The sequence below is a fragment of the Myiozetetes cayanensis genome, unplaced genomic scaffold (genome assembly GCF_022539395.1).
Source record: "Myiozetetes cayanensis isolate MyiCay16 unplaced genomic scaffold, myiCay2020 scf18, whole genome shotgun sequence".
Taxonomy (NCBI): Eukaryota; Metazoa; Chordata; class Aves; order Passeriformes; family Tyrannidae; genus Myiozetetes; species Myiozetetes cayanensis.
This window is the reverse complement of record NW_026087389.1, coordinates 2,769,825-2,797,342: the sequence shown is the minus strand read 5'-3', so window position 1 is coordinate 2,797,342 and position 27,518 is coordinate 2,769,825. Positions and strand designations below refer to the sequence as shown.

Here is a 27,518-nt window from a genome sequence, read left to right as displayed (position 1 = left end):
AGCAAGAGGAAAAATTAATCTTTGGTGCATAAAAAATATGCCTCAGTGTTTATAAAAAAAAACCAACCAAAACCAAACCCCAACAGGCAACGAACCTGAAGGGTTATTCACAATCTTATCGTGTGGATCACAAAAAAATTGGAATAATCTTTGTATTCAGCAGAAAAGCAGCATTCTCCATACAGACCTATTCCACTGTGATCCTCCAAAATGTATGCTAAGCTTGTCTGTGCACAAAGCTCCCTGTAATGGGTGGTGGTTAGATCAAGTTTTATCCTTGCATAGGATAGGATATGGTCAGGAATGCTGTGTATTGGCAGTGTTAATTATATAATGCACTCACTGAAAAGAATAATGTGTGCAATGTTTTGATGCTCAGGCAATGACAATCCATTTAACCATTTATAGCTTTATGTATTTTATAATCCCTGAACCCAAATGTCCCCAGAGAGGGAACGTGCCCTTAAAAATTTTAGGCCTTTAAATTAAGTGAATTTAAATTCACTCATTTGCATATTTTTCTTTTCTTTGTTCTGCCTGAATGAGATATTACTTCAGTAATTGAACTGTAACTGGGCTACAGGTAAATGATGTGAGACAGCTGATACTCTGAGTGCCCGACCACGTTACAGTGTGTGTTGCTAATCCAGCAATTTACTGCACACCTCGGAGAGGAGGTGGTGTCCAGTCCACTTAGGATCACCCAGAGTGGGCCTGGGACTTGAAAGTTCAATTAATCTGGGATGCTAAATGTGCTTCTGGAGCAGGGAATCGAAAGGATGTGGTGGGGGGAGGAAATGGGCATCACTGGAAAAAACTGCTTACTGAGTGGATAACATAGAGAATCTTAAATGGTTTGGGTTGGAAGGGACCTTAAAACCCATCTCATTCCACCCCCTGCCATGGACAGGGACACCTTCCACGAGATCAGATTGCTCCAAACCCTGTCCAACCTGGCCTTGGACACTTCCAGGGATGGGGCAGCCACAGCTTCTCTGGGCAACCTGTGCCAGGACCTGCCCACCCTCACAGGGAGGAATTTTTTTCCTAATGTCCTATCTCAAATTTCCCCTCTTTCAGTTTGAATCCATTACCTCGTGTCCTATCACTACAGTTCCTGATGGAATACGTAGATAGGTCAAAGCTGGATCTCCTAAAAATCAAATTTTACAGCTAAAACAGAACACTGAAGCTTCTTAAGCAGCTTTAATGAGCAGGCCTTGGTGATGACCTTTTTGGTCTGCATTGTCCTCAGCCACTGGACTTGGTGTCTCTGTACCTGTGTGACACATAACTGGGATGGGTGGACAGGAACAGTGGTGGGAGGGAGAGGTGAGACTGATCAAAGGGATAAATTGTCTACTGGAAAGAGTCTTGGCTATTATCTTTGGAAAAGGTAGGGTGATACATTTCACAAGGATGGCCAAGTGTTTTTGGCTCTAGGGGTCACAGCAGACAGAGAAAGGAAGATGGTTTCCCATCTGAAGGATGAAGGATCCTTTGAAGCAGTTTTTATCGGAGTCCATGAGAATGATGGAAAACCATGCCCAGTTTTGGTGTTAACAACTGAAAAAAAAAGGGTCTACAAAACTGAAGAGTCAAGAAAATAGCCACAATATTGATTTGAAGAGTGGAGAAAATTCCCTGCAGTGAGAGATTTAGAGACTCAATCTGCTTAGCTCATCAAAAAGAGGATTGAGGAGGGACTTGATTACAGGGACAAGTATTTTCATGGGGAAATCATATCCAGCTTTTTAATCAGGAAGAGAAAAGAAAAATCAGATCCAATAGCTGGTAGCTGGAGCCAGACAATTTCAAATTAGACATTAAAGACAATTTTTTTAAAATCTGTGATTAAGCACTGGAATGAACTGTGATTTGTTCAAACTGAGAGGGGATACCTTGTGTGATACAATCAAACACAAGTTACTGGATGATGTTTGCAGTGATGGGGAAAAGCACAAACTGCCTGTGATGTGCAGGAAGGTGCAAAGGCCTTTAAATCTGTGAGCATTGTGAAGGAAATCTAGGGGAGAAGATAAGAAAAAGGAGAAACTCAGGTGGAAAACACAAAAAGGAGAAAAAGGAGAAATAGAAGCACCAAAAGGACAAAGAAAGGAGTTTCAACTGGAGACAGAGCTCCTGTTTCTCAGTATTGGAGCATATGCCTCAGCAAAGTGAGTCTTGGCATTGGAAACACCTTGAGTGCTGGCAGAGCTGGAGTCATCTGTTTCCCAGTCAAAACAGCAGTTTTGGATTCTGTGCTTTGCTAATGATGATGAAGAACCTATTTGTGGTTCGGGCTTTTGGCACCCCTGGCCCCCTGTTCTGCTGCTGTGGGAGAAGAAAGCCGAGAATCCTCTTCAGCAGAGTCCTCACTGTGGGCTCTTTGTGCCCTCCACCTTGTTGGCATCAATCCTACAGATACCAGTTTTAAAAGAACCCTATATTTACACCACTAAACCAAATTTTGGGGAATCCAGCAGGGAAATCTCTGTGGTCTCAGCGGGATTTTTTGGCAAGTTCTGTCTGGTTTTTGTCCTCCTTCTTTTTTCCAAGGAGAAACATACTCTATTACAAGTGCTTCCAAATGCTTAATAATGAGGCAATCATTAATTTAAACATAATATTGTGTTTCTTTTGTGGGGTAGTGCAGTAGTTCAGCCAAAATCATGGTCCAGGTGACTTTGTTGCTGTTTTTTTCTGTGGATTTTCAGTTCTAATGGAAGAGAAACGGATACCTTAAAGACTGTCATGGAAATTCTTCAGCCAGGACTGGAAATCACTTTTCCAGGAAGATTTGAAAAGCTTTGTCTAACATCCACAGCAGAGAATGTTCCTGTAATGGCTGTAGGGAGAGAAACATCTCACATATGTTCTTTTTTTACGACTCCATCGCAGAGCTATTACCTTTGTTTAGCAACATTTCCCTCTATTGTTTTTGGCTTTGAAGAGAGTTGTTATTTCAGGATCTTCTCACTGGAAAAAGGCAGCGTGTTTCCTTTGGACTGTTTAACAGAAACATAAACTCTTTGTGATCAATTAGAGCATCCAATTACCTGCATTTAGCTTTGCATGGCTTGAGTGTTTCTGCCTCTCTGCATTGCCAGCAATACTGAGTAGCACTTTTCAGAGTGTAGAACCTGGGCTGATAATGGTCATATCCTCTTTGGAACTAGAAAAAATGATAAATGGTAATAAAATTATTTATTGAGGGGAAAAAAAAACGTCATTCAGGAGTGTCTGCCCTACCTGTAAGAATGGACTAACTAATTATTCTGAAATTCTGTTGGAAGTGTATCGACCTTCATGATTATTTTCTTTCTCAATGGACATCTCAGTAATTGTCTTTGCCTAAGGATTCCCCAGAAGCTGCTCTCAAATCAGAGCAGCACTTCAGCATTTAACTCCTGACATTGTGACATCCATTAGGAACGCAGAGAGGTAGGAATTACCCTATTCAATCCGATTAAAGATCCAATTAACTTGGAATCCTCTCCCTGTTAGTAACTAATACTGGATGACTCAACACCCTGGGAAAAAAACCCCACAAACCACAAAAAAAAAACCCAACCCCAAACATTCCTCCTTCCTCTCCTGAACTCTCAGAATCACAATTAAGGAGCAAAGAGTCTCTGAAAGATTTATTTTATTTTATTTTTTCCCTTCTTCTCAAGCATTTACTTCTTGGTTTCCATCCTGAAACATGAGATCAATATCCCTTATAAATTCTTATCCTGGCTTGGGAAAGTATTATTATTAGCACTTTAAACATCTAATCATTCTTCCAATCATTCTGCCCTTTGTATCAATAACAGTCTGGTGTCAGACAGTTCACAAAGTTAATTATTGTGATTTTCTTTCCCATTTTAAACTTGCTGTCTCTTAATTCCAGTGCGATCATTGAAGTGACTGTTTGACCTTGTTCTCACCTGTTTTCATAAATACTTCAGTCTGTCATGTCCATTCCTTGAAACACTTGGTCTGTACATGAAATACTGACAATTCTTTTCATTCCTTTCTTAAAGGGACCTTCAATATTTTCCTTATTTTTGTCTCATTTAGTCCTTTCTATTTTTATAATTTTTGAATGTTTGTTGACAAAGGTCAGAATATATCAGCAGCTCATCTTATTTACTAATAATGATTAATAATTATTATTTTTAGCCCTTTCTAAGGCATTTTGTACAGGATCTCCCATCTCAGTTGCATCTTGAGCACCTTGGGCTGCTGAGCAGATGCTTCCTATTGAAGGGATTTTTATCTTATTTTTTGTAGCAAGAAAACAATCCAATCCCAACCCTCTTCTCCTTCAGCCTCCTGAAGGCCAGGGGCTATTTGTGAATTTAACTTCAGTTACATAAAATGAAACAAATCTCTTCTGACCCTCGAGGAAGTCTCATGTTTTAGATCAGAGGTCACTTCTAAATATAGGGATGGGAAATTAATGTCTCCCTGGACAGATTATCCTGGAACTGTCTCCTGCAAGGCTTTCCACAGTTCCCTTTGAGCTGGGTGTCCTGGCCCCTTCTGAAGATGCAGTAGGTTGAGTGGATAAGTTGTTTTTATTTATAAATATATATATGTACACACAGTTAGTTAAATTACTCTCTGTGTATGATTTGGCATAGAATTATTTAACCATCATGGCACTATATTTATTTATATTTCAAAACCATTTTGTGCAACAGGCAATAGCTTTTGCCTTGAGCTTTTGAGTCTGATATTACATTTATCTTCCCTGAAAATAATCACAGTATCAGCAACGTGGATGAGCTGCATCTCTCCTGTTTGTTTCCCTTTCAGGCACAAACCAGAGCATATCAAATTTTTAGATTTATTCCAGAGGCATGAACTTTAAAATTTGGTATTACACCCCTGTAATGGGTGTGTTTATTTGAGTGTACACATACAAGTGCATTTATACCTCCTATTTTTCAAATAGACGGGTATGTAATTTGGTATTTTGCCTAGTGTGGGCACATGACAAGTGCTGGAAAGCTCATGTATTATCGTTTGTTCCTAATATTTAACAATTAGGTCTTGCCTCAGAGGTGATTCAGATTCCTTCTATTTTGGGGTATTGCTTTTTTGGGGTGCTCCTCTCTGAGGAAGAACATCCTCCTGTCTTTGGCTGCTGACATCTGTGGCAGATGTTATGACTCAGAACAGACAGGAAAATTCAAATTTATATTTTCTTCTTTTCTTTTCTTTTTTTTTTTTTTCTTCATAAGTGACTTGCCCCCAGGCATGTTTTGACAGGGAGGATATAATTTCAAATTAAATGTGAATGTGGAGGCTTTCCAAAGCTACAAATTGCGGAGATTTCTCAGCATGACTCAAAGAAAAATAAAACTCTTCATGCTGCTGGGTTGCTGTGAGGGGAGGGCACTGCTGGGGTGAAGCTCTGCTCCCAAACCCCAGAGTTTATTGCCTTGGGACAAGTCTGGACACGAGACAGGTGGTGTCCATCAGAGCTGCTTTGATTTCATCCTTTAATAACCCTGTTTCTCTATAAAACTCATAAAGGCCAGCAGGGAAAAGCTGGATTGTTTTTTTCTTTCTGCCTTCAGGTGGTGAGTGGTGGTTTAACATCTCATTTTCCCCTCTGTGGCTGAAATGCTGAGATGAATCTCCAGCAGCAGTGGGCAGGGGTATTTTTAAGAGGAAGAATTTGGTCTGCAAGCAGGAAATGCAGAGGGCTTTTTGTCTGTGCCAAGGTGTTTGCTCTTCCCTTTGGATGGGGAGAGGTGCAGTGAGGAGAGATGCCCTTCTTCACTGGGGTGGGTTTTTTTAGCTATGCCAGTAAATTGGTGTCTGTGATTTGTACGTCTTTTGAAGGAAGGGAACTGAATGCTCCAGAACTAAAACATTTTAAAGTATTTCCTGAGTTTAAGAGCAGAACTTTTTCTTCCTGATGGAACAAAACAAAGTCCCTGTTTCTTCCCTAAATCTCCAAATTTAGGCTGGCATGGTCTGGAGCTGCTACTCTCTGCGTGAGTTCTGCCTTTTCTGAAGACATGAAGTCTTCTCAGACTTTACCTTTCATCTTCTCACCTTTATTCTCTTTTTCACCTTTTGGTCCAGCTTTTGACCTGTTTTTCATCTCCTTCTCTGCTTCTGCTTCAGTTTTGCTGTCCCCACCCCAGCTGGGTCTCAGGGTAGGTGCACTCAGCACACAGGGTGGTTCTGCAGCCCCTGGGATTATCCCAGCTATGCTGGTTTGGTGTCAGTGTGGTGTCAATAAAAGGAATGATGAAGTTCAAGGGCTTCTTCCATCAGGGTGCGACTTCAGCCGGGAGTTGTTAATTTACACTTCTCCTGGAGATGGTGGAATTGTGGAAATGTGGCTGCAGGGAGGATCTGTCCCTTTGCCCCAGCAGCACTGGCCCCAAGATCTGTGACATGTCCTGGTCCCTCCTGGGAGGTGTGGACATGAGCTTCCTCTGGGTCACCACGTTCACAAGGTTTTTCCTTCTCTGCTGAGAATGGAGAGCGAGAAAGGAGCGAGAGCAAACTCTGATGGCTTTAACCCACACTAAGTCTGAAGTCCTCGGGGAGAACAGAGATTAAAGAGCCCAAATTCTCTGGGAGATTGTCACTTGGCTAATGATGATCGTAGCCCATGGCAGTCAGGGATGATATGGCTGATACTTAGCAGGGGTTGTGAACCAATTAGTCTGCTCAACAAAATACTTGGTCCACTGGGTGCAAATGTTGGGAATATTTATAGGGCTGGCTATGGAGGCAGCGAATCAAGACTGGGGAAAGCTACTTAAGAGGCTGTCCCGGGCTCTGCTGAGGCCCTGAGATTACACAGCTGACAGATAAACAAATGTTTGCCCATGTAAATATTAGGACTCAAAGACTGTTATTTGAACTCTTTTGCAGTTTCCTAGTGTTGTAAAATCAATTAGGGGCGATTAACACAGGCTGGAATCCACTTCCCTGTGGAGAACAGGCTTTGGTGGTGGCTGTCTGTGCAATCTCCTGCAGGCTGGCTTCTTCCCAGCTGTTCTTTCGGGGTGTCTCGTGGTCCAGGTGGATGTCACATAGGCTGGCCCAGGTAAAGTGGGAGCAGCATGATGATAATTCAGCATATTCTGGCATGTTGATTTGCATTCATTAACTGCTTAATCCTTGAGCTCTGAGTATTCCTGTTAACTCCTTAAAACATTGAAACTTTGAGCCACTAACTTGCTGAAACATGAAAATATTGCAAATCAATACTGGCATCACAGCCTGGTCTATATATTAGTGCTGTCCAGCCCTATGAGAGTGATGTAGAGAGTTGGTACTTACCTAAAGTCTAACAGTACATTTGGAGAGGAAATGTAGTCATTCATCTTAATTTACAGTAATTCATCTTAATTTACAGGGTGGTTTGAATGTTTATAAGGATTCCTTTGTTGGCTTATTATTTATTTGCACTTCATTTGAAATTTTCAGGGGTTTGCCTCTCTAATTTGAAGCCCCACTTGGCAGAAACACTTGTGTTAAACAGATCAGACAGTGAGAGAAATCCACAGACTTCCCTGGAAAAGTTTTTGAAGCCTGAGAATATTGATTGCTCAGACTGGAGACACAAATGTGGTTATACATGTTTTTTTCCAGAGAATCTGCAAATAGAACAGCTTCTAACCCTAGCACTAAGCTCCTGATCAGATATTCTGCCTTGCTGTTTCCCAGCTGTTATTTTCCAGCAAGTGATCAGTTGGAAATACAGCCATTTTGTGTTTGGGGCTGAAGGTGGCTTTCTCCACTTTATTTGAAAAATCAGATGTTAAACTGGGGCATTTATTGTATTTGGCAAGCTCCACACTAGGTCTTTATTTTAAGAAAAATAAAGTATTAATAAAAGTCAGGTTGGAGCTTGTTCTGGCAAGCACTCTGTGATTTTATTTTTATTATTATTATTATTATTATGGTTTTTTCACAACCCCCTGTGTGTAAAAGCTTTCTTTATGCTGCTGCTATTCTGGCTGTAAGTGGCTTTAAGTGCAGTGGGTTTTAGGATACAGATGTTATTTCTGATGGCTCTTATATATTGAAAATGACATAATGTCCTTTTCGATCCTGAAAAGCACAATTCCTATTGGTCCTGATAATTGTGTTAATAGTGGTTTTTGGGTGGGGTTTTCCTTTTTTTTTCTTTCTGTTCATGTGTGTATCAGAGATGCAACACACTGGCAGCTAAATGGGGTAAAAATGGTCTTTTTGAGAGGATGATCCAAGTCCATGGAGACTCTCCAGGGATCTCATTAAATCATTCTTTCCCTAATACAGTGTAGTGCAATATCAGCTATCAGGATCCCCACAGTGTGCTCTCCTGATAGGTTAGTTTACACAGAATTAATTGTCTAATTTTGCAAACAACCAGTACAGTGCAGATTGATTTTCACTTTATTTATTTATTTTTTTAGTCTTGTGGATTCTGCTTCATATTTTGAGACAGTTTTTACAATCCACCTTTACTCACACGACTTTGTGACAGCCCATGTTACGTGGGAATCATGACTGATTCTTATCATCCTTCTTTTTGGCCTTCCACAGATAAGAATTGTTATTTATTCAAGCAATAATTTTCTGCATATTTTATTTTTAAACAACAGCAATATTAGGATGCATCAGAAAAGCAAACTCAGGCTTGTAAAAAGCTTCAGTGGTTTAGAAGCTCCAGAGACCAATCCTGACTGGGGAGAATGGATTTCCCTTTTCCTCAGAGGTCAGCTGGCTTGTGTGGTACAGGAATAGCAGAGGGAAAACCAGCCTTGCACAGAACAAAGGACCAGCAAGTTGAAATCAGCTCATACAGAAGCACAGAAAAAATATATTTGAATAAAATCTCATGGGCTGTGCTGAGAATTTGGATTGAGCTTCTTTCTTTCCAGTTGGGAGTTCAGACAAGGGCAGTCCTCCAGCTGGGAGTGAAAGAACACAAAACTGAAACACTTGGTCTGTCTAAGTGAGGGGAGTAAGGCAGTAGGAATAGGTGAGGGAAAAGACAAGTCAGGGTAGCTTATTTGGGAGGGAAAAGAAACCCAAACAAAGCAGCAAAGCCATCCTCAAGGTCTGCTGTAATTCAGAAAGTGTATTAAGCAACACTTGCATCTTAGCTTTCTCATTTACATACACAAAACACTCTCAGGTGGAAACTACAATTTTTTGTGTAAGAAGGGAGCATTTTGGGCAATGTTGCTGTCCCTCTTGCCAGCTCTTCTAGAAGGAGAAATAGGAAGTCAGGGAAAGGTGAGATTCCTCTGCCATCTCATGAACTGTCTTTTCACCTTCTCTTAAAGAAGTTCAGGTGCAGTGTACACTGTGAATTTATATTTCCATATCTATTCCAAACTGCTTTTGGAGATAGGGATTGTATCTCTGGGATACAATCATACAACACAGGGATTGTCCATTTTGGACACTGGATATGAACAGGCCAGGCTATGGGCTCAGCATGGATCCAGCCCAGCGAGCAGGGGGGATGTCTCCATCACTCTGGCACATCCCAGGAATTACATACCATGCTGTGTGCATTGGGCCTGACCTGACACGAGGTTGTTCTCTGCTGGGAGGCAGCTGAAAAGGGAAGGTGCCATCATCCTGTCTGGGATCTGACAGCGTGCAGAGCCTTCGAGGGCCGTGGCCCATCCTGGCACCGCTGGTAACGTGCATGTTATCCTCGTGTCAGTTGTTATCTCAGAGCGTTGACATCATACACTAAATAACACTTAGTCAGGTCTCTTCCCATTAAAGGATGAAGCCAATGGGGCCTTTGTCACTGACTTCAATAGGCCTCAGCTTCCACCTCATGACTCCATGGGAGGAAGAATAAATTGCTGCCGAAAACGCAACCGGCTCTGACATGCAGTGGGAAAGGATAATTAGCAGTCAGTCATGGAGCTGCCATCCTGGTTGTCTGATGAATAATAGAACTGAGGACAAGTGATAAGCTGCTTTCCAAGTGGGTTTAGCAGATTAACATGAGTGTAGGCAGCCAAGAAATATGGCACGAGAACCAAGTGTGAGATCAGTTCTAGACAGCAGACATCATCCTTTCTGCTTGTCTGGCCTCCAAAACATGCTGTGGAGTTTTATGTAAACACTGAAATGGGAAGATGTTGGAGATCAAGAAGACAAAGTCTTGTGTAACTAGGCTTTGTTTCTTCTCAGTTTTTTGTTGAATTGGGTTGATGCTCTTTGAAGAACGCAAGAGAGATTTCAATGAAACCTCTTCTCTCTTTTTACTTCTCATTCAAAAATGCCTCTAGAACTGATTAGAGCATGGTTGGAGCTCTATTATAAGAGATGCAAGACCAGGTTGGATGTGACCTGGAGACAGCCTGGTCTAGTGGAATGTGTCCCTGCCCATGGCAGGGGGCTGGAACAAGATGATCTTTGAGGTCCCTTCCAACCCCAACCGTTCCATGATGGCACAAGGATGAAGGACAGTGTTTTATAGGCGTGTGCATCTTCCATGTAGTGAGGAAACCCTGGCTTGGAAGCCCTGATTTCTACCAGAAAAATGGTTAGACCAGCTGGTACCATGAACTTCTGGGATGAAACACAAAGATAGGTGCTGGATTTGTGGATCTAATCCCTCTGAGCAAAGCGAGCAACAATTAAAGCAGAAGAAAGGCAGCCCGATGTAGTTTTAATCATTAGTCCCAGTTTGTAGTTGGTCTTAACGCTGCGTGAGGCTTTGTGAGAGCATAAAGGCACCCCTGTAAAGCTGTGGCTTTTAAGTAGCCCTGTTTGTGTATTGTGATTGGGGAAGCCATTGACTTCATATCCTTTCATGTTCTTTCTCTCCCCTTCTGTTTTGATGTTATCGTGGAGTCATCGGAGCTGCGTATTAAACAAGGGACTGCTTCAATATGGAATGATCAAAGGGCTCGGGGAACACAGGGCCAGGAAGAATATATGCAGAGCTCTGGGAGAATGGCAAGTTGGATTTAAAGGCTTTTTCAAGCTGCTTAATTCCTGCTTAGATTTCTGGTGCCACCAATAGGCGACAGTCCCTTTTCTTTAAATCTTTTACTGAGGATTGACTGGCAGAATCGCTGTTTTACATGGGGTTTAAAGAGGAAAAGGCCACCCTGAAGGTCAAACCCTAGGAGATTTCCTCTGAGAGCTCATTGATTCTACTAGATTTTTGACTTGGAGAAAGACCACTCCTTCCTGGATACAAGTGCCTTAGTCTGTACCAGCACAGAAGGCAGAAGCAAAAGTGTAAGGACAGGAAAAAAAATTAGACAAGATGCTGTGGGGCAAACAGACAATGATCTCAGTCTTGTATAATTCAAACTGGTGACATTATTAGCTACTGGTCCATGAAAAAAAAAAAGAAAAAGAAGAAAGTATTATTTTATCAGTCTCAGAAATGGATTATATTAACAATGAAATTGGGCAGAATTAAGATTTATAGCCCCATCCTCAGCTTGAGTAAACAGGCAGAGGACCTCTGCTTGTGTGGGGATGGAAGGCTTGGGTTGTAAATACTGGGGGTCTGGTTTTCTTCACACATAGACATGAGTTCAAGGTTGCTGGGACTGCATATGCAAGTAACTGTCTTTTTTTTGGCACAAAAAAATTAAGATGAGCATGTTTTGTCTCTCTAACCTCATTATAGGATTGGTTTTGTGAGTTGCCCAGTGCTGTGGTAGTGATTAGCAAAAGCCTACCCCATAAGCAAACTGTATATTTGTGCTATTACCTAGTCCTGTGATATTTCAATCTGATTAATTAGAGAAATTAGCATTTTTATGGACTAATTAGTGGAAAATGTTGCTCGTACTCTTTCTGATATACAGAGATTTTTCACAGCTTAATAAAGCCAAATAGGAGGAAATATGATTTTTTTTTTCCCCCACAAAAAAAGGAAGAAAAGCAAAATGATGACTCACATTAATTCAGAAGGCTGGGGAAATTTGAACTAAAAATGAAATTAAGAGAAGGTTAGGTTGCTGTGTTATTGGCAGTTTGTCCAGTTTTTTTGAATTCCAAATTCCAACTCTCTTTCAGCTATTTTGGTTCTTGAGGCATAAAAAGTATTTTAAAAGCTGTCAGTCAGTCACCATATTTTTTGTGACAGTTGCAAAACGCACAGTAATGAGGATGAATAGTAATGAGTGCATTATTCAGCAGCTATAAATACCAATCGATTTTCACTGGAAGTTTATGTATTTCAGTCAACATGCATTTTAGCTAATTTTTTTTTTCCCCTCCATCTTTTTAAACCCAAGCTCAGGTTTTATTGGACCGTGGCTAACGATCATTCAGACACATCTTGGTTTCCCTCATGTTAATGAAGCGCTTGCTTTTGAAGTTTCATTCTAAACATGCACGTGTGGCACTTGCTCCTGCTCATGTTCTGCATTAGCCAGGAGGGTAAAAATGGGTGTCTCTGACTAAACATCTGAGGTCATCTCTGTGCAGGGGAAATGTTCCTTTTTTTTTTCCCTCAGAGGGTGGAATAACATTATTTTAATCAGTGCAAGGCGTCTCCTGTTTTGATCGCTGTGTTTTGATAATGATCTTGCTTTACAGAGACCCAGGGCAGTGAACCCCTCATTTTGGGCTTCTGTGGAGGAGGCAAAAATCTCCATCTTGCACGGAGGGTGGAAGTTCAATTAGGCATTTTGGTGTCATGGGAGGCTGATGGTGCTTTAATTGGCTCCAGCTGACTGGCTTTTAGGCCATGATATTCCTCACCTGCAGTTGGATGCTTCTCAAATATGTATGGAATTTTGGATTGCATTTGAAAATGTTGCACAAAGTCAGAATAATTATTTCCAAATGATGCTTTGCAAGTGAATGCGCTATGATAAGTACGAGGGAAGGAGAAGCCATTAAAATCGTAGAATAATTTAGGTTGGAAGGGACCTTTGGAGGTCATCTGGTCCATCCTCCTGCTGGATGTAGGCAGGACTTTGAAGTTAGATCAGGTTGCTCAAGGCTTTGTCTGGGTGAAAACAGCAATTAGCCTCCTCTCTCCATGCCACACAAACACCCTTCCCTCAGCATCTTCTCCTCAGTTATGCGCTGCAACCCCTTCCTCATCTTGCTTCTCTCTGCTGAAATTTTGCCAGTTTGCCAGTGTTCTGTAAGAGGGAAAGCAAAACTGCACGCTCTGTTCCAGATGCAGCCTCACAAGTGCTGAATAAAGAGTAAGAATTTCTTTCCTTGCCCTGCTGGCTCCGCTCCCGCAAATGCAGCCCAGCGTGAGGTTGGCATCCATCACCATCACTGCCAGCTCCTGTTCAACCTCCAGCCTGTCTTCCCTGGAGCTGCTTTCTGCTCTGTGGGTTTCAATTTGCAGAGTTTCACGTCTGGTTTGGCTGAATGTTGGAAGTTTTCTGTCAGCTGCCTTCTCCAGCCCTGCTGAGACACCACTGAATATCTGTCCCACTCTCCAGCGTGTCAGCAGCTCCCCAGCTCTGCTGTCATCTGGGAACTTGCTGCCCTCATTGTCTCAGTTGTTAATGAAGATATGAAGTGGTTAAACAAGTTGCCTTCATGAGGATTTGTTCTGTAATCTTTAGGATTGGGGTGAGAGTCACCAGGCAGTTGGATGGTGCTGTGTGTTGTTCCCTCTCGAGGATGGCCAGGGCAGCTGCCTCTTCCAGTCACCAGAAGGATCCCCCAATTGCCACAGCATTTCAAAGACTCGAAGAGCAGCCTCAGAGTGATGTCAGCTTGTTTCCTACACACTCACAGACCTCTGTAGGTTGTTTGATTAAGTGGCTCCTGACAAAATCTTCTTCTACTGTAGATTGGACTTCCCTACTGTAGACAAAGACATCAGGACCATGGATCTGGGCAGCCTGAATGGAGGCCTTGCCCATAAAGACTGAGACAAAAACATCACTGAATGCCTCATCCTTCATTTATACCTTTGTTGGTAGTTTTGTTGACATATTCAGGAGTCACCCACATTTTCCCTGGTCTTTTGCTGCAGTTGTACCTAGAGGTGAACTTTTATAATTGTCTGTACCATCTCTTACCAGCTTCAATTCCACCTGGCTTTGGCTTTCCTGAATTTTTTCCCTGCAGTTTGGGCAAGGCTTCTGTATTCCTCCTGGATAGTCCCCACTCCCACCTTCTGTTCACTTCTTTCTGGGTTTGAAGTCAGTCAGGGATTCCATGGCTGGCCAAGTTATCCTTCTGCCACATCTGCTCCACTTCCCACTCCTCAGGGTGGATTGTTCTCCTGCTTTGAGGATGTTTTCCTTGAAGATCAAAGAGCTTTCCTGTGTCCTCCTGCACCCCAGGGCAGCACCCATGGCACCACACCTTCCATCTCTCTGAGGAAGCCAAACCGCCCCCCTGAATTTCAGCACCGATGTCATCTCAGGAAATCTCAGTTCCTCGTGCACCACCAGTGCCACGTTTGCAAATACCAGGGTGCCTAAAGTCCCCCAGGATGAGCAGGGCCTTTGACTGTGAAGGCTGAATAAAGCTTTACCCACTTCCATTTCTTGACTGGGTGGTGGGCAGCAAACCCCCACAGCAACACCCTCCTTGCTGACCTCTCTCACCTCACCCACGAGCATCAGCTCCCAGCAAACCCATCACCTGTCTCACAGCACAGCATAAAGGTCTTGAGAAATAATTCTGACTCATCAGCCTCTTCTGAGGAAAATCCTGTTTTCTGGGCATAAATTCTAACAGCTTTTAATCCTATATGGTGCCTTTTCCCACACATATTTTTTTTTTCCTGATGGACTGAAAATAATTCAAAACCCTATTGGAATCTAAATAATTGGGGTACCTTAATAACATAAGCATACACCTGATGAGCCTTCCTGGTGGGGGATCGTTGGTATAAAGTCTTTGTGAGTGTCTGTGGGCAGAAGGAGTTAACAGAACACTTCAAATCTTAAGTGCCAGTGGAAAGCACTCATTGAATTAATGCAATTTTTTCAGTTGCACTTTTCTCCTCGTGCTTTCAGCAGTTCAAAAGTTGCAATACAGCGATGGCCCATCTTGACCTCCGTTGTCTCTGTGTTAATCAAGTGCCCTGTGCTGTTACTTGGGCCATTAGCCTGGCACTCGGAAGTTTTATTTCTGGCTCTGCAATTATCCCACTGCTGCAATTTCCTTATCTGAATTGGGTGGGGATAACAAAGCTCTCCTTCTTTGAGGAAGGTTTTGGAGATTTGATGCTGAAAAATGCTGTCTAAGGGTTCAATATTGTTATGGGAACAAATATCACTTTGTTTGCATGGCTTGACTGTCTCATAAACAAGCAGAGAGTTGATGAACAAATCAAGATTAGAATTGAACAAATGAGGTATAATGAACAACTTCAGACTGTTGACTTCATTTTTTCCTTTTGTTTGAAAGTCATTAACTTTTATAAGTCAATCTCCAGAGAAATTTTTAGTCTGTAAATCGTCTGCCAGTTGGGCCTAGAAATCTTTTAGTTTGCTTGTTTTGTGGCTTTGCTTATCATTTTAGGTGCCAAATAAGTTACTTATTAGTTTGTATGATCATTAGCAATCTGAACATAGAATCACATATGATAAGGTTAAGTTTCCAATTTCAGTGTTGGGCAGTATCCAAGTGCATTCACATGACATTTCCAGGAAAAAAATACCCTGAAAATTATAAATTAACAGTGAACTGGGGGAATTAACAGAACAAGGGGCAATGGCTTCAAACTAAGAGAAGATTTAGATGGAATATTAGGAAAAGAATTCCTGGCTGTGAGGGTGGGCAGGCCCTGGCACAGGTTGCCCAGTGAAGCTGTGGCTGCCCCAGCCCTGGAAGTGTCCAAGGCCAGTTTGGAGGGGCTTGGAGCAACCTGGGCTGGTGGAAGGTGTCCCTGCCCATGGCAGGGGATGGGTCTGGGTAATCTTTATGCTCCCTTCCCACCCAAACCATTCTTAGATTTTCTGAGTCTCTGATAAGATTTGCTCCAGAGTGTCTGAGAATGACCCTGTGTTTGGCCACACGGGTGTGAAGAGCTGAAAACTAATTTATATCTTAAAAACCACAGAACTAAGTTTTCTGGCTGTTTTCATTCCTCAGCCCCCAATATTGTGATGGGAATTCATGGGTCTCATGGAGAATGGTGGATATTTTTCAGCTGGCAGGTGGATACTCAAAGGTGCTGCTTTCCTCTTCAGGAGAAATCCTTTTCTCAGCCCACGTGCCATTCAGTTGGCACACAGTACACATTGAGGAACTCAGGGAAAGGCTGTAACACAGACTTGTGCATTAGAAGGTTATTAAAACCAAGTAAAAGTGCTCTCTATACCTCGGGGACCCTAAATGCAGAATCATTCTAACTAATAGGCAGGTACTAAGTGTGCCAAATTTTACCCCAAGGCTCCTGCTGGGGTCGGTTTTGCTCGCTGACTTTTATTGACTATCAGGATTTATTGACCCAGGAGGGAAATACTGGCAGAGGTGATTCTCTGCCAGTCAGAGGTTCCCTCAAGGGATCATAACACCTGGTGTAAACTGCAAATTTAAACTCCACACAAGCGTGCAAGTCATGGCACGGAGTTTGACTGCTGAACATTCCCCTCCTGTGGTGGTTTGGCAGAGATGGGGGATTTTTGGTGTGGCAGAGTGGGAGACTTTGGTGTGACAGAGCTGTACATGAGACCTGGGTGATTTTGCACAGACCTGGACAATTTTTTTAGGGAAAAATGGCTCTGCTGGCCTGACAAGCCTCAGAGAGAGAGTGTGTGTGCATGTGTGAGCGTGAGCCTTTGTGTGTTAGTAGGAGCCAAGGTGATTTCCCTCTGGTAAACATTAGAACAGCTTTTAATGCTGCCTATCCATATTATTAAATTCATCACCTGAATTATGTACTGGTAAAGTGCTATAACGTTTCTTATGCCTGAGTAATCAAGGAGCAAAATCTGGCCCAATAGACTTGATTTACAAAAATGTTCACGGCTGCCTTCTTTTATTGGCACAGTAAATCACAGGAATTGTTGGCTCGCATCATGTGATGGTCCTAGACAGCTATGATTAGTATTTCAAGGCTCTCTTCATGTTCTGATATTCTTTTAGTAATAAATAAACAGATATTTGAGCAACTTGTAACACTCTGCTTGGTCTAATGGAGCCACCTTATTCTAAATATGAGGCAGACCAGGAACACATTTCCTAGTGGGAAAACTGAAATATTGGCAAAAGTCTACTAAACTAGACTGCTTAATGTTATTCCTGTAAAATTACTGTATTCTACTGTTGCTGAAAAGAAAATAATCATATTATTTAAGAAATGGAAAACTGTTGTGTTGACTCTTCTCAGCACACTGGCTTGTATTCATAATGCACATGGGTAAAATTAGACTTAAAATGTTTGTTTCTCTATTAAAGAGGTTCTTTTCTCTCTTGCTCTTTTTTTCTCAACTCATCTTAATTTCATTTGCTTGGTATTAATTTTGAAGATATCACTGTAAATACTCCCTTTAGCACATTTTTCACCTATGTGGGATCCATAAGCCGTAAGGACATTGACCTTTTGCTGTGGCAGTTTATCCATTTCATCCTGTGCTGTTTTCTGAGCTGGTTAATGCATCTTTTTATTGCCTGAAAAAACTTCCTGCTCCAAAAACCTGCTGTTAATAGGCACAAGTGGAGCTTATTCCTCACTGGCAGTGGTGCTGGAGCTGATGGAAACACTGCCCAGGCCTGAGTGCTGGGATTTGGGGTCCTTTCATCCCTTTGCCACCCACGTGTCACCGAAATAGGATCAACCTTCATGGTCTGCACTGCAGGGCAGAGCTGGGTCTCGGAAGGTTTGATGTGCAGAGCTCAGCTCTGCAGGAGTGGATTGGCTTCAGGAGCATCCAAAGCACTGCCAGAGCTCCATCCTGGGCAGCATTCCCTGCTTTTGATACCACTCTGCTTTGTCAAGTCCTCTGGGCCAAATCTATGTCTTATCTTGCTCTGTGTTGTGGGGATCTGTAGCAGGCACAGTTCAAGTGACACTCCAATATTGAGTTTCTCATTTTTCAGAGCGACTCAGAATTTTTTACTTCATCAGTTGGATTTGTTAGGGAGAAATGGATGGATGAGATGTGAAGGTCACATTGCAGCAGGCACCACTCATCCCTGCCTGTTTGCTCTTCCCCTGCCATCAGGAGCTGGGGGAGCCTGGGAAGCTGCCTGTGCCATCTGTGGCATGGCCAGAGGCAGCAGGTCATGCCAGACCTAATCCTGGCTCAGCATTTGCTCCTGGTTCTGCTTAGAGAGCAGGCAGCCCCTGGGCAGCTCAACACAGGGAGCAGAGATGTCTTAAAGCCACCTTTGTGCCCTCCTGCTCTGCACCACAGCAACTGAGCTGCAACACGGTGTCAAATTCAGCGAGTGAATCAAAGCATGAACTGCATTCCCTCTCTTAGAAATCTGTCAGCTCCCTCTAACCTTTTGGAAAATTGAAAGAGCAAAGTGGCTGCACTTGTGGCACATCACAACAATGAAATGCCTTGGTAGAGCAGAAAGCAGCACTGGGTATCCAGACACACCCACAGAGGAAAGGGATCATATTTTAATTTCTCATCCCAATAGATTTATAAGACCAGGGCACCTACCTTCGATTCAGGCCACAGGGTTTCTAGGACAGTCATCATAAATCCCAGTTTGTAAGGTTGCAGTTTTTTACCTTGAAAACACAAACCAAACAAGAGGTTGAGTTTTAAGCCTAGAGTGGGAGATGGGTTTTCTCATTAAGACTTACATGGTATCAGCAATCCCTTTGTGAAATAAGTTGATTTTTAAACTGAAGTATCTTGCTGTAGCTAGAGCCATTTACCTGAGCTAGGGAAGCAAGGGCTGGCTGTGCCTGTTGCACAGGAGGAATGATGGTGCTTTCCTTCCAACAGGAGCACCTGGGGCAGAGACCTCTGAGTTGTTATTTTATCTTCATGTTACAGAAGAGACTTGGGCAAAACGCTGGATAACCTTCAGCAGGCGACTCATGTTGTCAGGAGCAGGTTTTCCTACACTTTCCACTGGAAGTGTTTTTGGTATAAATCCTTTCCTCCAACCTGTGTGAGCTCTATTTGCCCCTCCTCTGTCTGGACAGTCCACTGATAACTTCAGCCCCACAGACCTTCTCTCTGGGAAATGCCATTAAGATTTTCTTTTAGCAGAAATGAGTAGCCCTTCAGAAATCCTTTATCAGCTCTGGTCTCTCCTGTTGTAGTTTGCCTCCTCCTGCCTTTTTTTTTTTTTCTCATGGATAGCTGTAATTTAAAGCTTACTAGATCGATAAGTCCAAGATGCACAGCATAAATGGGAGAAGCAGACAAACAGCTGGTAAAGATAGGAGACAGCTGATTAAAATGAATTCAGGCTATAAAGCATGTGAGTTACTATTCTCTGCTGTGATTTTGGAGATAGATTAAAAAATAGGAGAAGAAGGGGGACATACAAATAGAATCTGATTAAAATAATGTTGAATTCCTCCCCCCCCCCCACCATGTCTCTAAATAAAAAGGAGATTTTTTTATTTGGAGGATACTTTTTAATCAGTTACAAGGGAATTGCCTTAATATAGAGATAACTGGGGGAAATGTAATGGCAGGAAGTCTAGACCTGATGTAATAACAGCATCTTGCCTTGAACTCTCTGAATCCAGTGCTGTGATAAACTGAAATCCTGCAAATGGCCTGCTCTGCACTGATTCCCAGCATAAGGATTTTCCCACTCCCCTTCGCAGCCCTGGTGTCTGTGCGTGGGACTGGGATTGGGTTTGCTCTGTTTTCCAGCCCAGGCATGTCTTGCAAAGCTTGGCCCAGGCTGCCACAGCTTTGTTGGGCTGTGCCCAGCTGGCACGGGCTGTTTGATCAAGCAAATTTGCATTTGGCATTACAAATTGCAGTCACATTACTTTGTGGAGGTAAAGGCCCTCTGAAAGGCTGAGTGTGTTGCCAGCAGGAGAGCAAACATTTCTAAGCTAAAGCCTCAATACAAGTCAAGAAGGATTGAGGTGCAGCTGAAAATAGAATTGAGGTTCCTAAATCACTGCGTAGCTTTAGAAAATGGTTTCTGTTCACACCAGAAACCATAATTTATTGACAGAGGGGCTGAAATTTAAAATATATGTGCCAGTGAATTGTGTTTCAGTGAAATTGCAGACTGCTATTGATGGGGAGGTTCATGCAAATGTTCTCTGTGTGCCCCTGACCACAGGAACTATTTGAAAGACTAAAGCATGTACATCCTATATGTTTGCATCTGTGTGTGCTGAATCTGCCCACAGGTACCCCAAAAGATCAGGGGGACGTTACAATATGAATTTCAAACACTGTGGGAAAGGAGGTGCCTGTTCACTTGTGCACTTTGGAGGAAGGATTGGGTCTGTCCGTGGGGAAATAAGTCTGTCTGCAACTGGTGAGATGAGATCAGATAAAGAGATTATCAAGTAGTGACAAGAAAGAAAATAGGTTAGCTGGATTCCTCTTTATCACTTCTTTTCCCCTAAGACGCCTCACTGAATATCTTGTCATTCATACAGAGGGGCTGGAAAGAAAATCACTTTTAAAGGTGACCCACAAAGGTAAAAAGAGACCAAAATTTGCCTGTGTGCTCCTCTTTCTCCTTGTCGACGTAGGAGTTGGCCTGGAATTTACACAGTGTGTGTGTGTGTGTTCTCTCTTTTGGGAGAGCAGGAAAAGTGATTTTGGAGCTCCCCAGTCTTCCCCTCGGCTTTCCTGCTTCCAGCACGTAGGAGAACATCCTGTGACCCACCTGTGGGTGGGAATATCGAGGTGCCAGGCCAACAGCAAGGGTGTGTCATAGAGAGGTCGACACAGAAATGCAACTCTTGGTCAATGTGTTTAAAACAGGTGGAATACACTGTAATAAAAAGATTAAGGGATCTGTTTCCCCTTGAACACAATTTCCTTTCATGAGCCTTTTTTATTTTTTCTGTAATTTGGAAGGGGAGGAACTATTAAAAATCATTTTGAAATGTGTTTCACAATAGTGGACTACTAGGAGAGTGATAATGTAAGTGGTGGTTGATAAGATTTATTGTTTCTGGTTTTGTGTTATCTCTTGATTCCAAAGAAAGCTGAATCTTATCTTTTGGTGCTATATAAACACTTAACAGGCTTTAGAAAGCTTGTAATGGGAGTAGACAAGAAAGGCAAAGAAACAGAGGGGAAGTGGAGGTGCAGAGAAGTGACTCCTTCCAAGGTCACAAACCAGATTTAGAATAAGAATCAGATTTTCTCACTTCAGCCCATTTTTTTTTTCTATTCCATGGGGTATGTTGCTTCTGTTATTCAAATATAGAAAAAGCTGTCCTTTTCCAGTTAAATGAAGGGCAAGGAAAATGAGATCAGTCATAAACTCAGTGATACAGAGAGGAAAAAAAATAAAGCAAAGGAATTGTACTGATAAAGATGCTGGTTTCAGATAAATTCAACATGTGACATCCCATTTATCAAATCCCAAATTTGTCTTTCTCTCCAGATGCAGTAAAGTGGGGACAACCACTCAGATGTAAAACTACAAACTGACCATGCACTGATGAGGAAGCAGCTGCATGTACTGGTTAGAAATGCATATTTTATTCTTTAAAACTAAATATTTGTGGTTTGGATGTGGATTTTATTTACCTCCACCTCTGAATCATAACAGTTAAAGTCATTGTAACCATTTTGGACCCCTTTGTTACCATTTTTGTCTTTAATATTCCCTCTATAAAGGCATAAACGTGTGTGTGTGTACATCTGTTTGTGCATGTGAGTGTGTTCTGGAGTAATGCCACGTGATTTTAATTCCCTGAAGAATGCAGACATGATTTCAAAGCCTGAAAGCTCTCTGAGGTCAGATGGAGCTTGTTTGTCTTCTCTTTCCAAGTCAAGCAGTCACTTGTTACTGTGTGTGTAGCCGAGCCCTAAGCCAGGCTTTATCCTGTTGTAGCAACTGATGGTGAGGAAATTGTGATTTTACATTTAAAAAAAACCCTCAATTCTAAATAAAAAGATTCTGTAATGATTTTATTCTGATTGTTTCAAGGTCAGTCTCCCATTCTGCTCCCCAGCAGCTGGTGGAGGTGGTTTATAGGGACAGTGAGTTACCCCAAACACTTGAGGGTTGGATCCACAGTGGGAGATGGACCTTGAATTTCTTTAAATTTGGGCATGTGGAAGAGAAATAGCAGAAGAGCAGGACCTTGGTGGTGGCCTTGCCAACCACTGTTCAGCAGGGTAAAAAGGGTTTGGAGTCCTGGAGTTATTTATGGCTTGGACTTCCCTAGGACAGTTTGTTACCAGGGGATTTTAGAGCCTGTGGACCCTTCCTGGAGCGAGATGTGCTTGGAGGAAATAATCACACTGGCAAGGGATTTCTGTCTGTTTATTTATTTATGTTTTAAATCCTATTCAGGAAAAAAACCCTTTCTATAATTCTGTGTTCTGTTTCTGTTTGTGGCTGGTGAAAAGGGAGTCTCTGCTACCAATATATGCATTTCCCATTAACTTATATTAATGGGAGCTCTAAGGCCAAAGATCTGCCTATAATGGGAATTATTTACACTATAACTTTCTTCTGAGCTACCATTTATTAGGATTTTCTATATCCTGCTCGTGGCCTTGACTGCTGCAGAGAGCAGGGCTGAGAACATCTTATGTATCTGCTGCTGAATTTCATTTTGTGAACTTTCGTGCTCTGTAAAATTCAGAAAGAGAAAGTCATTGATAAAATGTAGTCTCTGAATAGTGCTCTTTTTTATTATTTTTATTCTTCTATTATTCCCACTGATAAATTGATTATTCCCTTATACCCAGTGCTTGTTTCAAGTAGGAAATAATTCACTAATTTCTGCTAAACTAATCAGGCAGAGGGATTCAGCTGCTTTGTGATTCCAGATCGCCATAAAAGCTGATTATATTTTCATTTATCCCTTTGCAAGGGCAGCTCCGCCCTGAAAAGTTCACTTTCTTGTCAGTCTGTAAGTCAGTTTATAAACTTTCCCTCTTTCAAGCCCAGCCATCTGGAAAGGTCACCATGGATATTTTTTAGGTATGCGGGACGAGAGGAGAATAAAGACTTGCTCGGCTCTTTTTAGGGGACAATCTGTCTTGTTTCTTCTTATGCACCCCCAAAACCTTCTCATGTATCCCCCAAAAACCTTCTCCTACCTCTTATCCCCCAAAATCTTCTGTATTTTCTGTAAGAGCATCCCATGGGCTGGAGCTGTTCGAGGGGGAATACTGGAGACGAAGGGATAACATTCCAAGTGCAGACTCGAGCAGCTTTCTATAGAGAATCCCAGAATCATTTGGGTTGGAAGAGACCTTTAAGGTCATCAAATCCAACCATTCCCCAGCACTGCCAAGGCCACCACTAACCCACGTCCCCAGGTGCCACATCCACGTGGTTTTTAAACACCTTGACCCTCTCCCTTGGCAGGAGAGGTCACCAAGTGCTGCTGCCTTCCCAGCCAGCTGGGTGCTTGGGTGCCTTGACAGCCGTGTGGAGCTTTGGAAAGGTTTTCCTCCCGTTGCTTCCCAACTTTAAGCACTCCCAATTTTCTGCTTAATGTGCTGTTTCCTCCCCGCCTGAACCAGTTTCTCGGGGCAGGGCTCAGCCTCGTGACCTCCTTGCCCTTCGTGACCAGAGAATGAACCCAAAGCCATTCAGATGGGGCTTCAGACTCAAGTTAATCTGTGCCCCAGTGTCTGCCCCACAAAGAGCTGCATTTACTTACACAGGGTCCTTTTATTTGAATGCATTTTCTCCTCTTTGTCAGAGAGAGGAATCGTAATTAAGATTTCTATTGTGTGGTGAAGTTCCTATATTTAGAGCTCATGAGTCTTATTACCTTTCAAAAAGATATTTGGCAACGTGAAAGTTAGTAATCATTTCTTTTCATTTAAAATTCAGGGCATGATATGGGAGGCTGTATTTATGAGGAGGGTACATCATCATGTCATTTTCTACGTGCTTAAAAGCTAAATAAGTGGTTAAGGAAGCTCCCATCCTGAGGAGAAGAAAGGGCTCATTAAAAACATTAGCTCGTATAGAACAAATTGAACTTCAGTGCCCTGCATAAAGATTATAATAACTGTAATAATAAATGAATTAATAATGCATTAAAGGAGAATTCCTCCAGTCAGCTTGTCACACGCTTATCCTTGAAAATTGACTTCACTGAGGTGTGTCACATGAGCTAATGCCCTTAACTGATGGATTTGGGATTTTTCCACACTCCAAAATCCACTTAAATCCGTATTTCTGTATTTTTGACAGTAAGTTTTCTGGATAGACACGAAGTAAGTAGGGCCATTTGGTGTTGCAAGCCAGGGGGGAATCAAAGTGATCTCTAGTTTTCACCTCAGGTAATCAGAGTTGGTAAACCCTGACCACTTAGAAGGGAAACCTGAGTTGGCAATCCAGTTTTGGAGGCTGCACGTCTTGGGTTGATGGAGGATCCAAAATTTGTATGGCCTCTAACATACATTTATATGGCCTCAAACTGACAGAGAATAGGTTTAGATTGGATTTTAGGAAGGAATCCTTCCCTGTGAGGGTGGGGAGGCCCTGGCACAGGGTGCCCAGAGAAGCTGTGGCTGCCCCATCCCTGGAAGTGTCCAAGGCCAGGTTGGACGGGGCTTGGAGCAACCTGGGCTGGTGGAAGGTGTCCCTGCCCATGGCAGGAGCTGGGACTGGATGGGCTTTAAGGTCCTTTCCAACCCAAACCATTCTGGGATTCCATCTGGAGATCTTCCATAAAATTGAAGGTTTTGCTCCCACTCAGCTGAGGGTTATAAATATCATGAGATTATCAGGATTTAGGAATAAATTATCAAGTTCAGCACCAAAATGCATCCACAGGGTTTTAGTTAAGGGAGTGTAGGTGCTGAGGCATAGCTTCAGCAGAAAAGTGAGAATTTGGGGATTTCTGCTGTCTCCCCTGGGTAAGGGCTGAGTTTCTAATGGTTATTGCATTGGGGAAAAATTGCATTAAGGGAATTGGCTTTCCAGACATCATAAACCCAAGCTGGTTGTAAACTGCATCTTCAGGCACCTGGGTACCTTTAAAATGAATCCATTAGTCAGTTCTGAAAACCCAAACAGCTCCCCTAAACCCAGGCACTACTGAAGATGGAGTTTCCATGAGTCGTGAGGGGGCTGATTTTTAGCATCTTAAAATAATTGATACTGGAAGGGACCTGGAGAGGTTGTCAGGGTGCCTCAATCCAAAAATGAATCTGTGTGTTCCAATTAGAGATTGTAAGAACACTTACCCTGTTACTGTAGAATCTTAGAGTGGTTTGGTTTGGAAGGGACCTCCTCATTCCAACCCCCTGCCATGGGCAGGGACACCTTCCCCTAGACCAGATTGATCAATATATGATTATTTATCCCTCTGATGCTTCTGTGTGTCCCCCAACACTGTGTGTTGATTTGCATGTGCAAACCCTGAGCTTTGCCTGTGTAAGATGTGAAAACAAATTCCTTCTGGGATGCCTTTTTTTTTTTTTTTTTTTTTTGGAGAACAGTTGAAAATTCATATCTAGCGATTGGTTGTTCTTATTGGTTTTTCTTTAATAAAAATCTCATTCAGCATAAAAAGGACAGCATCAATGGGTTTCTTATCAGTGCTTTGCATCATGTTAATACCAGAGCCAGCAGTAAATTGTGTGGGTATTATAACAGAATAAAGGAAATCAGACAGGGATTTTATTTGAGAAGACCTGGAGTTTGCTTGTCAAGTCATGCAATATGTGCTTTGCTTTATTTGCTGGCTGGTGTGAGAGCAGCTGAGCAGTTGCTGGAGTTTGCACAGGGATTCTTTTCTTTCCCACTTCATTGACTTTGGCATATTATTTGAGACGTGTCAGAAAAATAGTAAGATATCAAATAAAAGTGATGCATTAATACATGGAATTGTTACAGCTCAGGGTGTTGCCTTTGCATCATCTGAAGTGGGCACTTGCTGAAAGCCCAGCCCTATTTTTCAAACTTTCCAAGCAATAAAAGGCACAGCACTGCTGTTGCATTTTGGAACAGAGCAGGTACCTGGTAGGAAGCTGCTAAAACAGGGACACAGCCTGGGGCTGGCAGTGGATAACGAGGGAAATAAAGCTCTACCTGCTGAGCTGGATCTGCTCCTCACACCCTCTGGGACTTCTGGGCTGGCTGTGTCAGGGCCAGGAGAAAGGCCTAAATGTTAAGCTGGTTCTTAAATTTCCAGTAACAAGACTGGGTTCATTAGCACTGCCATCAAATGGCTTTCAGTTGCTATCAGTCTGACTTGTATTTGAATTGATGACCTTGAGATAAAAGGCTTTTTATTCTATTGCCCATCTCCTGAGCCATCAAGTCTTTAATACACCGTGCAAAATCGGTTTTCAGACGGTATTTCTTTTATATAATATTGTCATTTGTTATTAAGGGTGTCTGATTTTGGGTGCTACCAGCTATAATTGTGCATAATACTACTTTTGTTATTCCTATTATTTCAAATTTATCTGCTATATTACTATACACTTGTAGACACAGAGAAAATAGATTGGTAATAAAGTGTAATCCAGTTTTATATAAATGAGTTAATAAAATCACATAAAAATACAGAGTTAAAATAAATTCAGCAGCAGCAAAGCTCACGTGTTACTTCAGTAAATTGAAATACAAAATTCTACTTGGATGCTGAAATAAGCTTTACTGCAAAATACTACCAAATACATAGTAAATTAAGAAAAAAATGAGTAAGGATATGTAATACAAACATCACAATGAAGGAATTATATTACACACCACCTCTTGAATGGCTTTTTCTTGAAGATAAAATGGAGTAGACCACATGAAGAAACCAATATGTACAGGAGTGTTGGAAGTGTAACAAGGGAGCTTTTCCTATTTGGTTTTATTTGACTGCATTTCTCAGGAAAAGATAAATCTGGGAGCACTGGGATAAAGAGGTGCCTTTAGGGACAGCTTCTTTGAAATTTCTCAAATATGGACAACTTATTGCACATATTTGACCTGCCTTGCCAGCATTTAATATGAATTGGAAAAGAAAGATAATATAAAGCTGTGCTGTGATGGGTAGCACCTTTCACTTGTACAAAATGAAATGATTCCTTTTTCAGAGGAGATAATGTTTCTATATGATGTTATTTCTTGGGTTTTGACACTAAAAATAATACATGTCAGAATGCAAATCTGACACAACATCCTAAGGGGTCAACCAGCTCAGCCCACTGGACCCCACTTCACATCCTGCCTCAGGAGAGGGGGTTGTGTCAAGGTCACTTTAGAAGCTTCCAGCAATAGGTCAGAGCAGCCTTCTTGGAGATAATGCATTGAAATGATTAACTATCTCCATAGCTCAGAAAGCTTTTCACACTATCTGTCCTTAATTTTCCTCTCTGTGAATTAAGGCAGCCACTGCTCGTGTCCACAAAGTACAACTGAGCGTGGCTTTCTTAATTAAACCCCGTAATGTGTTGGGATATTGCTGCCATGTCTCATTTTCAGCCCTCTCTCTTTATAGAGGGAGCAGATATCCTTCTTTCTAGGTCATGTTTTCT

The 27,518-nt window shown here is 42.1% G+C and overlaps 1 protein-coding gene across 7 annotated transcripts in view; it reads left to right on the top strand.

The window, feature by feature from the left end:
* CHL1 (cell adhesion molecule L1 like) overlaps positions 1–27,518 on the top strand; it is a 128,490-nt gene that overhangs the window by 8,367 nt on the left and 92,605 nt on the right. For 6 of the 7 annotated variants that reach the window (XR_007628645.1, XM_050312698.1, XM_050312701.1 and 3 more), the window contains exon 2: positions 21,448–21,528. The exons of the other annotated variant lie outside the window; for it this stretch is intronic. The gene's annotated coding sequence lies outside the window, so the exon portion shown is untranslated. The remainder of the gene's footprint in view (positions 1–21,447; positions 21,529–27,518) is intronic. 7 annotated transcript variants of the gene reach the window in all.